The following is a 12,510-nucleotide window of genomic DNA, read 5'->3' on the forward strand; positions in this document are numbered from 1 at the left end:
GCTGTTGCCTACATTTTCATTCTTCGGAATGAAAACTTGAAGGTGCATTCACTTGGATTCTAGGCTTTTGCTTGGTTTTGGAGAGGTGGGCCAAATTCTCCAAGTTAAATTGCTGAATAACCAAACTTGGATGTAGCACAGTTTGTCACTCTCCCAGGTGGCAAACTGTACATGTACCTGCCCGTGTAATAGGAAATACCCCTGCATGTTTAGTCTTAAATATCTGTGCTGTATTAATTACAGGAATATGGCAGACGCATGGGTGGCTGTTTCCAGGACAGACAGTTCAAGTACAGTAGCACCAGTGGAGAGGAAGCATGGAAGAGCAGGGCAAGTGGAGGTGTGATGGGATAGATTGCCTCCTGGACAGCTATTTAAAAGACTGATCTTGTCTAGAAAGAGTAAACACTCTGGTGTCCAGTCTTGCAACAAGCACTGAGTATGTCTGTCTGGAATTAGAGTTGGTGGGGAACAAATGGGCCTTTAATTCTAACCCCTGCTCCTTCTCAGTGTGACTTGAGTAGAGACCAGCAGCATCACAGAATGATGCTTACAGAGCACAGACGCTTGAGGGGCCTTGCACTAGTGGGCCATGTTTAGCCGCTGCAACCCAAAATTCCTTTAGAGATCTAATACCACTCCATGAAGCTTATACAATGTGTTTCATAGTACCAACTTTTCGCTCAAATTGTTGTTTTCTAACATGATTGCAAGCAACAGTTTGCTAAACACATTTACGCCCAAGCCCATGTTGGATGATAGCCAATAACTTCAAAGACCTTGGCACTGATGGAAACGGAAGAATTCTTACACACTCTACACTTTCTTCTCCATAGTTGTTGCTTTGTGTGTCTTTCACTAAGCTAACCTTCACAACAATAATGATTGGTATGATGTATGCAATCCCAAATTAAAACTGAACTTCCAGTTTACTATTTTGAATGTAACAAAATTGTGAAGTTTATGACACACATAGTTCATTCTAAACAGAAGAATGCAAGCCTCTGTGAAGTGTGTGCTGCTGCTGAATGTACCAAACTAAGGTCTGTGTAGACTTCTCTGATGCAACTAGCAGTGCTTCTAATCAGGCTTTGCCAGCTAAGCCCTTTGAGAACCTAATGCATTCTTTATAGCAAAAATATAACAACCAGTATCCAATGGTGAGTGTTCCCAGATGGAACAAAGTGGGAGGCTATTTTTGGCAATCTCTCCTTCCCTTTGCAGCACTCCATGCCCCCTATAAAACTTCAACAAAAGGTTGAGGGACTCTCCAGAGCAGATATAAGGGGGAGTATAGGATTTTGATGGCAATAGCTAAAAATTGCCTCATTCTGCTGATGAATTTCCTACAGGCAGAGGACAATCACCATTGGCCATCCCCCTTTCATTTGTCATACAGCTCTAATGGTTTCTTATGATCAAGTCATCTGCCCCTGATCCTTCCTCATGCAGCTAAAGCTAAATGGCAGCAGGTCAAATTTGTAATGAATGATAGTGAAAATAAACTGCAGTAAAAAAAAATCCTCGCCAGAAAAACTGCAGTGTATTGAAGTCTGTTTGCTCTGAACAACTCTTATGTAAATCATCTGCTTCTGGGTATGGTGAGGTTTCCTGTAAATTTGTCACGTATGATACTATTGTGATCTGTTTTACTGCTTTTTATAAAGAATGCCCATGCCTGAGAAGTTGAGCTGATTCACCATAATTATTCATGGTACATGGAGATTTCCAGAGCAAAGTACTTTTCTCAAAACTTTTCATGTGTCCTAAAACAAAAAGTACATGCGCAAGTCACTTGTATATCTAAGTACAGTACGAAGAGAGGGACTTGAACATCACCTGCTCCTTCACCATAAAATGATAAGGATTAATTTTTCTTAAGAAAAAAAGGTCATATAAGTTTTCCTTTCTGCATCAGTCAGAAGTGTGAGTCATTTATAAATCAGATTTCAGTTGCTTGTTGGACCACACACACAAGTAACGTATTTGAAATTCATAATCGGATCTTGGGGAGCAGGTAGAGTGGTCTTTGTTTCTTTGTGTATTTAATTTATACACTACCCCTCATCAGAAAACAAGGTGGTTTACAAAATACAACACAAATGTTATCCATCTACACAACGTAAAAATCAAAACAATTATATAAATGCAATTATAGGAGAGGTTATTTTAGAAGGTCTGGGCCTGAGCCATTTAGGGCTTTAAAGGTAAGTACCTTGAAGTGGCCTGGAAACAAGCATGTGTGTTCTTGTATAGCAAAGTTGTTAAATACAGAACCTGCAAACATGTACAATGAGCACTTGGGATCTCCCTCTGACCCTCGTGAGGAGAGAGGGAAGTTCCATTGTGCAAGCAGAGATTATTGTGTTAGAGCAGGGCTGTTCAGCAGCAGCAGCAGTAGTAATTAAATTTGTATACCATGCAGCCCTCAAAGCCTTTCTTGTCAGCCCTCAGAAACATTTGACCACACCCTGCAGCCCTTGTGCTGCTTTCCCAAAGACGGGTAAAGAGGCACTGGGTTTGGGAAGGAGGTGTGGGATCTAGGACCCTGCCAGAGTCTCACACCTAGGGGTGCCATATTTCAAACTGAAAATTCGGACAGAAAAGTTGTTGAGCAAAATTAGCAGTTTTTGATCTATTTTTATGGGAAATCGGCAAAAACAGCACTGCCGACATGGGCTGCCATATGTCTGGATTTTCCCAGACATTTTTCCTATTTCCTATTTCCTACACTGCTGCCAACTGCAGTATTCCAGATATGCCTGAGAAATCCTGGACATGTGGCAACCGTACTCACGCCTCCTTCCCAAAGCCCAGCACTTCACTTAGCCAGCTTTGGGCAGGCAGCACAAGGGCTAGATGGTGGCATCAGATTTCGCCTCTGTTTGATTCCATTCCGTATATTTTATTTTATTGTGGAACAGTTTGCAAAGAGACAAGCACCATGCTTCATAAAGAGCAGGTATTTTAAAAAAAATCCAGGAAAACCAACCAAGCTGTAATATAAAGGATTAAAACAACAGCAACCATTGAATGCTAAATTGTACCTGAATGTTTATCTGGTCTATTAAGTGATTCCCATCAGAATTACTGGTGTCAAAGCTCTGCCCATGAAAATGGCCGTCATATAACTGATAAACAGTTCAATTGAAAGAATAACAGCACCACGCACTATAACTGTAATTCTCCTTTAAAATCAATCGAAATAAGAGTGTTCTTATATATGGAGGACACGATGATCTAGCAGAGGGAGAAATCCCATCTCGGTTGCTTAAGGTTTCTTATTAAATCTGGAAAAAAATAACTGCATTATTTTAATTCAGCTCTGCCCATTTTCCAGAAGTGCTGCACTTATTGCATTAATCTTCAGAGCGAAGTTTTTACGACCGATTGCCTGCAGACTATGAGAAGTTTCTCCATCCATTAACCACAGAGAAACGGGCCCTGCAGGGTAGGAAAATATTTGTTACATCTTATCAGGGTGACACATAATCTAACAACAATTACAGCAGGCCCATATTTTGTACTATTTCAGTTTCGGTGTGAAAAATAGTTCTAATATTAAACCTGTGGTGGGTGGGAGCTGCAGGAACCAGTTGAATATTATAAGCTTAGCAGTGGTGATTTCCCTTCAGGTTGTGGGTCTCGTCATTACTGGGATACGGCCCTAAGGAAGTGACTACACATAAATCCAGTGTACGTGCCCCCTATGCAAATGGCACAGTGTGCACTGGCAAAGCAGCTTGAAGGATGATTGCATCCATATCAATATGAAGTGCTGAAATTGCATTCTCCCCATGCTTGATGTTTTTGTTAATGTAAAAGCTTTTCGAGGCACTTCAGGTCACTCTCATTCTTCCAAAGGTTAAAAATGCAGAAGAAGTGTTTCAGCCTTACCAAGAGAGAGAGAGAGGGAGAGAGAAGCTACAATAAAAATGCAGGTTACCATAAAAGGTTTGCAAAATTATGTGTGCCCTGCCTTTTTTGGTGCAGTAAGGTAAGGTAAAAAGGTAAAGGACCCCTGGATACTTAAGTCCAGTCAAAGGTGGCTGGGGTGCGGCGCTCATCTCACTTCAGGCCGAGGGAGCCACTGTTTGTCCACAGACAGCTTTCCAGGTCATGTGGCCAGCATGACTAAACTACTACTGGTGCATGGAGGACTGTGACAAGTGCCAGAGCGCACTGAAACACCATTTACCTTCCCACTGGAGCGGTACCTATTTATCCACTTGCACTGGTGTGCTTTCAAACTGCTAGGTTGGCAGAAGCTGGGGCAGAGCAACAGAAGCTCACCCCCTCACGTGGATTTGAACCACCAACCTACTGATCAACAAGCCCAAGAGACTCTGGTTTAGACTACAGCACCACAGGCGTGTGTATGTGCAGACCAGACTGACCCACCTTATGCATCATCCCTAAGACATGTTGTACAATAAAGAGAACAGGGACAAGTAAAGAACCAGAGACGTCCGCAAGACAAGGAACAATTAGAGTTAGGAAACAATACTATATGCCAGGGGTGGCTAACACATTTGGGGGGGGGGGTTGTTGTCTCCCCTTACACACATACACACGTTTGGTTATTTTTTAAAATCCTATTTTTTAAATACTGCACCAAACTGTCCCATGCAGCCTCCTTTATTGTGATACCACAATGCTAAAAGGTTTTTTTGTTCTTTTTTTAAAGTAATAAATTTGATTTTAAAAGAAAGACTATACTGGTTTCTCCTTGGGGAGGGCACTTGGAAGAGGAAAGGGTTCAGAAAGCTGAAGCGTTTTGTATCGATCCCTAATATAAGCTGGGATCCACACAGTGCAACAAGTGGAGAAAGAATGCTGCATTAAACTGGAGCTGTGTGTTTTCCTGTGTTTGCTTCTATTATTCCTACTCCTGCTGAAGAGACTAGTAGCTGTTTAAATGGATCAGCTTGTTTCTTCAGCAGTAGGATTTGTGGAAAACTTTGTCCTGTCCGTCCTTTCATTACTCACACGTGTCACTTCCTTGGATTGGGGCAAAGGACTATGGGATCCAGCCCCCTCTACTGGACTAATTGGATTGGGGTGGCCGTTAAATCCCTCCCTAATAAGGAAAGCTTGTCTTGTGGTGATGGTTCAAGGCAGAAAGAGGCTTATTGGGACAGGATTGGCAGTTTGTATGTAAACATTAGGAATTTAACTCAGGTGCATACAAGGATGTGACAGGTAACCAGCAAGAGTTTTACTGCTTTGGAGATCAGCGCCCTCTTTTATCACCTTTAGTCATGCCACAGTAACAGCACTGGGCAGCCAAATGTAGACCATATCAGCCCTACTTAATTTTCAGTCTTTAAAAATGCAAACCTGTGTTACATACTGAAATAACACTAGATTCTGATGTTGCCAGGGCCCTCTCAGTGTCAGCTTATGAGGGTGATTGATGATTTGTCATTACCCACAGCATAAACTCAAAGTCTGTTAGGAAAACTGGGGACGTGAACACCAGAAGCCAGGGACTGAGAACATCATTGTTTAATTGGATTCTCGGCCTGAGGCTGAAGCAATAACATTTCCTTATCTTGTTCATCATTAGACACACACACACACACACACACACACACACACACACTTGTTTCCATTTTACAGATGTAAAGTTGCTGGTGCTTGGAAGATACTTATGGAAAGCTATCCAAGAAACAGCAACAACTAGAGGATTCTGACACCGTATTTCCCTGCTTTTCTTTTGAGAAAGTATTATAGGGCAGTAACCGGAAGATGAAATGGTCCTGCAAACATGTCCATTTAGGTATCTTGGCTGTGTATTTATTTATCTGCAATTACATTGCAAAAGTGTTTATGTGGGGAATGGAGGGAGGGCAAAGCACATTGTCAGTCTTCTATTCAATTTTTAAGCAGTGGTTTTCAAAAATTTCAACCTTCAGCAACTACTTTTATACCTTCTCATCAGCCCCAAAATTCCTGTACATTGCAAAGGATTGTAGGGCATGTATTGTGTGCCCTGCTCAGAGCACAGTTGAGCTCAACCGTTGCCTCCAGTAAATGGGCAGTGGTCCAATTGTCTTCTAAAGCTGCCCACTAAGAGGAAAATCAGTAGTGGTGAGCTAACTTTATTTCAATATAACTTGTCTACCAGTACAGATCTCACCAGTGAAGAATCCCCTGATAAGTTTCCAATGAGGCCCATGGCTCACTTGTGTTTAAGAACACAAGTTTGGGAAAAGCTGGTTTTGAGGCCTCCTGGAGGTTGGAGGGGGCAGGTGAGGAAGAAGTTCCATTGTGCACACAGACAATGGAGTAGCGTGGGGGGCTTTGGTGCATTTTTTGAGGGGGTGAGACTCTCCCCTCCACCCTCCTCTATTCTTAATGAGTTATTATAAAACAAGAGACAGATATTCTATATGTGGACCATACCCTCCAACATTTCTCCAATGAAAACAGGGACGTCCCATTCCATAATGATAATTTTACTATTTATGCCCCACATATATTACTGGGTTGCCCCAGCCACTCTGGGAAGCTTCCAACATATAAAAGGTAAAGGTAAAGGTACCCCTGCCCGTACGGGCCAGTCGTGTCCGACTCTGGGGTTGTGCGCCCATCTCACTTAAGAGGCCAGGGGCCAGCGCTGTCCGGAGACACTTCCGGGTCACGTGGCCAGTGTGACATCGCTGCTCTGGCGAGCCAGAGTCGCACACGGAAACGCCGTTTACCTTCCCGCTGGTATGCGGTCCCTATTTATCTACTTGCACCCGGAGGTGCTTTCGAACTGCTAGGTTGGCAGGCGCTGGGACCGAGCAGCGGGAGCGCACCCCGCCGCAGGGATTCGAACCGCCGACCTTTCGATCGGCAAGTCCTAGGCGCTGAGGCATATAAAAACATAATAAAACAGTAAACATTTAAAATACTTCCCTATGCAGGATTGCCTTCAGACGGATCGGGGGTTGGATAACTCCATACCCTGCAACATTTTTCCAATGAAAATAGGGACATCCTAAGGCATGGGTAGGAAAACTAAGGCCCAGGGGCCGGATGCAGTCCAATCGTCTTCTAAATCCAGCCCACCGACGGTCCAGGAATCGGCATGTTTTTACATGAGTAGAATGTGTGCTTTTATCTAAAATGCATCTCTGGGTTATTTGTGGGGCTTAGGAATTCATTTTCCTCCTTCAAAATATAGTCCGGCCCACCACAAGGTCTGAGGGACAGTGGACCAGCCCCTTCTGAAAAACTTTGCTGACCCCTGACCTAAGGAAAAGTGGGCCATTCTGGGATAGAATCAGAAACTGGGACAGCTTCTCTAAATCAGGGACATCCCTGGAAAATAGCAACCCTTGGAGGGTCTGCTGCAATGACTGGCAACAACTCTCCAGGGTTTCAGGACTGGAGACATGCTTTCCTACTGAGCTACAGCTGATCAGAAAATGCTCTGACATGGTAGAACCAAGCTATAGACCAAGCTTGCTCACTCTCTTAAGCATTAATATATGAAAGCAGCTTTACTAGTTCCTGCTTAACATTATGTGAGTCAGTCTTGAGCTCTTTCTAGATAATAATTTGAATAGCAAACATTACATCCACAAAGCATACGAGTCATGTGGACATATGTCATTCTCTCCATAGTAATCTGAGGCTGCAGGAATGTGATCTTCCTCTTGCTGATATTGCATGTAAATATCTCCACAAGATCTCAGTACTTCAAGAGTGGAATGAAGGCAGCAGAAAATTCTAAATACATTAAGGTAATCCTGGATACACCAGCCAACAAAAAAACAGGCTGATGTGTCAGATGACACAATACAACCTCTTAGTTCAGCACTAATCTATAAAAGAATATATATGGCAACATGGAAAATGACAATGTCACTCTTGGTCTGTTCCAGAAAAGGAACAGTATTAGTCTGTTGTGGCACAAATCAGAATTCTGTGGAACTTTAAAAATTAACCATTTTATTGTAGTTTAAGATTTAGAGACTATTTCACTGGATCCGTAACAGAGACAGCAGCACTGTAGAAGAAATGTCAAGTACATGAACCAAGCAAAGTTAAACTGCAGTCTTATGCACATTTATATGGGAGTAAGTCCCATATCCTACTATAAACACAAACACATATAAACATGCAAAGATTGTGCTCTAAGCTCCATGTATTTCTATGGGAGCCAGCTAAGAATGTGCTTAACTCTGCCATTTACCGTAATTCAATAGGATCCTAATGTGCATAATGCTGGCTGGATTCTGGTTCAATTTAACAGAGCGAGGAAAATATAATGGCAATATTTGAGACAGACCCCAACAGTAAGAATAACACTGCACTTCCTGCATTTCTCATAATGTCACTGCAAGGGTGAAGTACTCTTGCCTATGGATCTGTGCACCCATCCTTGCACTCATTCCCATGGGAATGAAGTGACAAAGGGTCACCTTACAAGTTGACCCATAACTTCTGAACCAACATTTATGGAAGGGATGAAGCAAGAAGTAAGACAGAACTCTCCAAACTGTGTGTCACGACATGTTAGTGTGTCAGCTGCAGTGTGTCGGTGTGTTGCACAAACACTCTCCGCACTCCTCTTGGGCCTGGAAAGGGGTTAGTTTAACCTTCAGTATGCAGTAAAACTGAATTACTGTGTCACAAAATGGTGCATGTCTAAAAAGTGTGTCACCAACGTGAAAAGTTTGGAAAGCTCTGGATTAAGAAAATGGAGACTCTGGGGATAGAAGGCACCTCTCCTGGAGGACACTCTTTGCCCCCATAAAACAGGAAAATGGAGAAAAGGATAGCTGTAAGGATTATGCTCATAGCCCAATGGTACACATTGAGTTTCTGTGATTTTACAATGAGATGAAAGCATAAGCTTTAGCTCACCAAGTATGGCTCTGATCACAGCCTCTTGGCAAAGAAGAAAAATGAAGTTTCCAAAGTTGATGTTTCTGTGGGATGGATGGATGGAAGGAAGGAAGGAGAAAGTCACTCCTCCCCCGCTGTGAGAGCATCCTCACTTTGAGGTGGCTCAAACGTAACAGGAAGTTTCAACCCAAAGGTCCGCACACCATCCACAAACCCCATATTGATGGCACTGTCGCTCCCGGCAGCCGCCATCACCCCCGGCTTCACTTTTTGATTAATGCTCTTCCAAACTTTCCCTGGCTCCCTGCGCTCCCACTTTCTGTCACACTTCTCATTATGAATGTATCTTTGCATCGAGGAAAGCGGGAGGAAAAATTGTTCTTTCAGGGTGACAGCTGAGCGAGGGCTATATTATTAAAGGTACCAATCATAGGTGCCCAGCTATCATCTCACGATGAATGCACTTGTCAGGAGAGCGAGGCGGCCGGTGGAGGGGGGTGGGAGAGGAAGGAGGGAGCTGGTGGGACAGCACCGCTCGCTTTCTCTCTCTCCTCTCCCCCCACAACACCCACCACCACCAACACCCCCGCTTCTCTTTCTCCTTTAATGTTGGCCACCTCTGCTTGCCTGAACTTGGACCTTCAGCGGCGACAATTTCTCTGGCCTCGACAGCACGATTAATTTCTCCTGCCCTCCGCAGGGCCTGTGAGTGCTGTGGAAGTCCAGCTGGCCTGCTGCTGATAAGATGTACCTTTTGATTTGTTTTGTCTTTGATTGCCTTTTCTGTCACCTACAATGGCTGGCCGCCTAGAGACCTTCACATCGCCTGACTGACGGATCTATTTATCTATAGGCCTCTCCCTGCTTCTCCCGGCTGGTCTCCCCCACCACACGTCCCCCTTTCCAAACCTCCACGTCCCTTCTTCCCTTCTCTCTCTCCCCCCCCCCTTTCTTTCAAACCACCACCTTGTACCACTGAAGTCCCAGCCTAATAGAAGCTGTGAAGGCTCATCCACCATAAAATACATCTGCCATCCTCCTTCTCTCCAAGATAAAAGCCTGTCAGTGTTACTTTCCAATTCCAGGCAGCTTGATTAATGGTGAAAAGCCACGGCAAGATCGACTTCTGGTTTTTACAAGCGCTGTCAGCCGGCCCAGGGTTATGCGAAACACACACTCATACAAAACAAAACAAAATGAGAAAAGGTTGGGTGGGGAGGATGGGAGGTGGGGGGCGGAGGGAGAAGCGGGAGGGGGGAAGAAATGTAACCAAATCATATGAGGTTCAACACTAAATAAAACAGGAGCCTGGAGAGCCATCAACTGGCTGTCACCCGGGTGCAGAAATATGTTCGCTGGCTCATTGTACCAAGGCAAATTATGCCAATAATAAATCATTGTTGAAGGAAGATTGTTGATAATTTTTTTTTTTTGGGGGGGGGGAAGGTGGCATTCAGTGGAAGTATTGGGACACCTGCTACTGGGCCCAGAAAGAGCGGGGGTGAGATTATTAGTCTTGTCATTCACGCTTACACTATACTAAAGAGAAAGATGCAAGAGGCCCGAAATTCAGTACAGAACGAGAGATTGGGGGGTACTATTTAAAATGGTAATCTAAAATAGTAAAATAATGATTACATTCCACACAGGAATGGGCATGGAGGTTTGCGTGTGTCTCCAAAGTGAGGCTTAGAACACTAGTCTTCAAGGTTTTGAAAACTAGGATCTAGTTTTAACCCAAATATGCATTTGGGGACCCATATCTTATTTTTTTGAACCACATATTTGTATGTCTGACTGCTGCTATCACAACCCATCCCAAATCAGAGTCCCTCTCCACCAGTTGAAGATCAATGGTTCCCTTCAGATGCTTTGGATTACAAACCCCATCCTGGCTGCTCACTCCTAACTCAAGAGCATTTATGAATCTCAAATAGCAACAGTCCCCAAATTTATATTTGGGAAACACCCCCCCCCCCCCTTATTTCCCTATATTTTTGAAACTCTGCTTGGCCTCTGTTTCCTGTTCTTCACTTGCTACTTTCTCAAAGAGATTTGAAAGGGGTAAGGGGTTAATAGAATCATAGAGTTGGAAGAAAGCATACTAATACTTACATTAAGGTTTGCTCTCCTGTATCAGACATGGCTAAACTCCAGATCCAGCCTTCTCCAGAGATCCCAACTCCCATTAGCCCCAGCCAACAGAGTCAATGGTCAGGAATGGTGAGAGTAGGGAGTCCAACTATACCTGGAGGGTCAAAGCTTAACCGCTCCATCTGTATGTTAGAAAACATAATTATTAAACATTAAACTTGAATAACACTTTCTACAGTTCACCTGGAACAGGAAAAAGGTGATTTCCTTGCTCATTCCTGAATCCCTTTCTTGTCAATTAAACCTTCAGACATTATTCCTCATAACAGTGTTTCATATGTTAAGTACTGAACAGCTCTGGTTGGTTCACCAGCTACAGCAATTCCTTGAATGAGAGCTTGTTTTCAGTGATCCATGATCTAATAATCTCCTGGATAGATGACTGCAGCGCCTTTTACACGGGGCTATTCTTGAAGACAGTCCAAAAGTTACCAGTGATATAGAATACCACTGCTAGATTATGGTGTAACAGGGAGCGGGTGGCTCTGTGGTCTAAACCACTGAGCCCCTTGGGCTTGCTGATCAGAAAGTTGGTGGTTTGTATGAGCACAACGGTGAGCTCCCATTGCTTCTGCCAACCTAGCAGTTCGAAAGCACACCAGTGGCAGTAGATAAATAGATAGCACTGTGGAGGGAAAGTAAATGGTGTTTCCATGTGTTCTGGTTTCTATCATGGTGTCCCATTGCACCAGAAGCAGTTTCATCATGCTGGCCACATGACCCGGAAAGCTGTCTGTGGACAAATGCTGGCTTCCTCGGCCTGAAAGTGAGATGAGTGCCACACTCCATAGTCGCCTTTGACTGGACTTAACTGTCCAGGGGTCCTTTACCTTTACCTTTTATGGTGTAACAAGAGAATATCCTATTATCTCCTTTCCTTAAGCCACACCACTGGCTATTTGTGAGTTACTGGGACCAATTCAAAACATCAGTACAGTGATACCTCTGGTTAAGAACTTAATTCGTTCCGGAGGTCTGTTCTTAACCTGAAACTGTTCATAACCTGAAGCACCACTTTAGCTAATGGGGCCTCCCGCTGCTGCCGCTGTGTGATTTCTGTTCTCATCCTGAAGCAAAGTTCTTAACCCGAGGTACTATTTCTGGGTTAGCGAAGTCTGTAACCTGAAGCGTCTGTAACCTGAAGCGTCTGTAACCTGAGGTACCACCATACTAGCAGCAGAGGTTTCACATGACTTGGGAAACAAGTATGGCATTTTCATCAATACATTGAGACCTCTTGAAATTCGTAAGCTGTGGAAGAGATTCTACTCATAGGACCTAAAACAGGGCACTCTCAGTGGCAGCATCCTGGCTGTGGAATTCCCTCCCAATGGATCCCCCTCTTTAGCTGCATTCAGCAAGCATGTAGACTTATTGTTAATCCAGGCCAAAGAGTTTTATGAAGTTCTTATAAAGCTGATGTTAACTGATGACTGAAATATGTTACAGTATTGTTTTAAAACACTTTAATGTAAATTTACTATTGTGAGCCACCCTAGGCCCCCTTTGGGA

General features: G+C 43.7%; 1 long non-coding RNA gene across 1 annotated transcript; it reads right to left on the minus strand.

Moving 5' to 3' along the window:
- Positions 1 to 2,028: 2,028 nt before the first annotated feature.
- On the minus strand, positions 2,029 to 12,173 carry LOC307209493. Its single transcript, XR_013835611.1, has 2 exons — positions 10,960 to 12,173; positions 2,029 to 3,444 (listed from the first exon to the last, which is right to left on the minus strand). It is a non-coding gene; the product is annotated as an uncharacterized lncRNA (long non-coding RNA).
- Positions 12,174 to 12,510: the final 337 nt, after the last annotated feature.

Source organism: Podarcis cretensis (assembly GCF_951804945.1).
Source record: "Podarcis cretensis genome assembly, chromosome: 2".
NCBI lineage: Eukaryota > Metazoa > Chordata > Lepidosauria > Squamata > Lacertidae > Podarcis > Podarcis cretensis.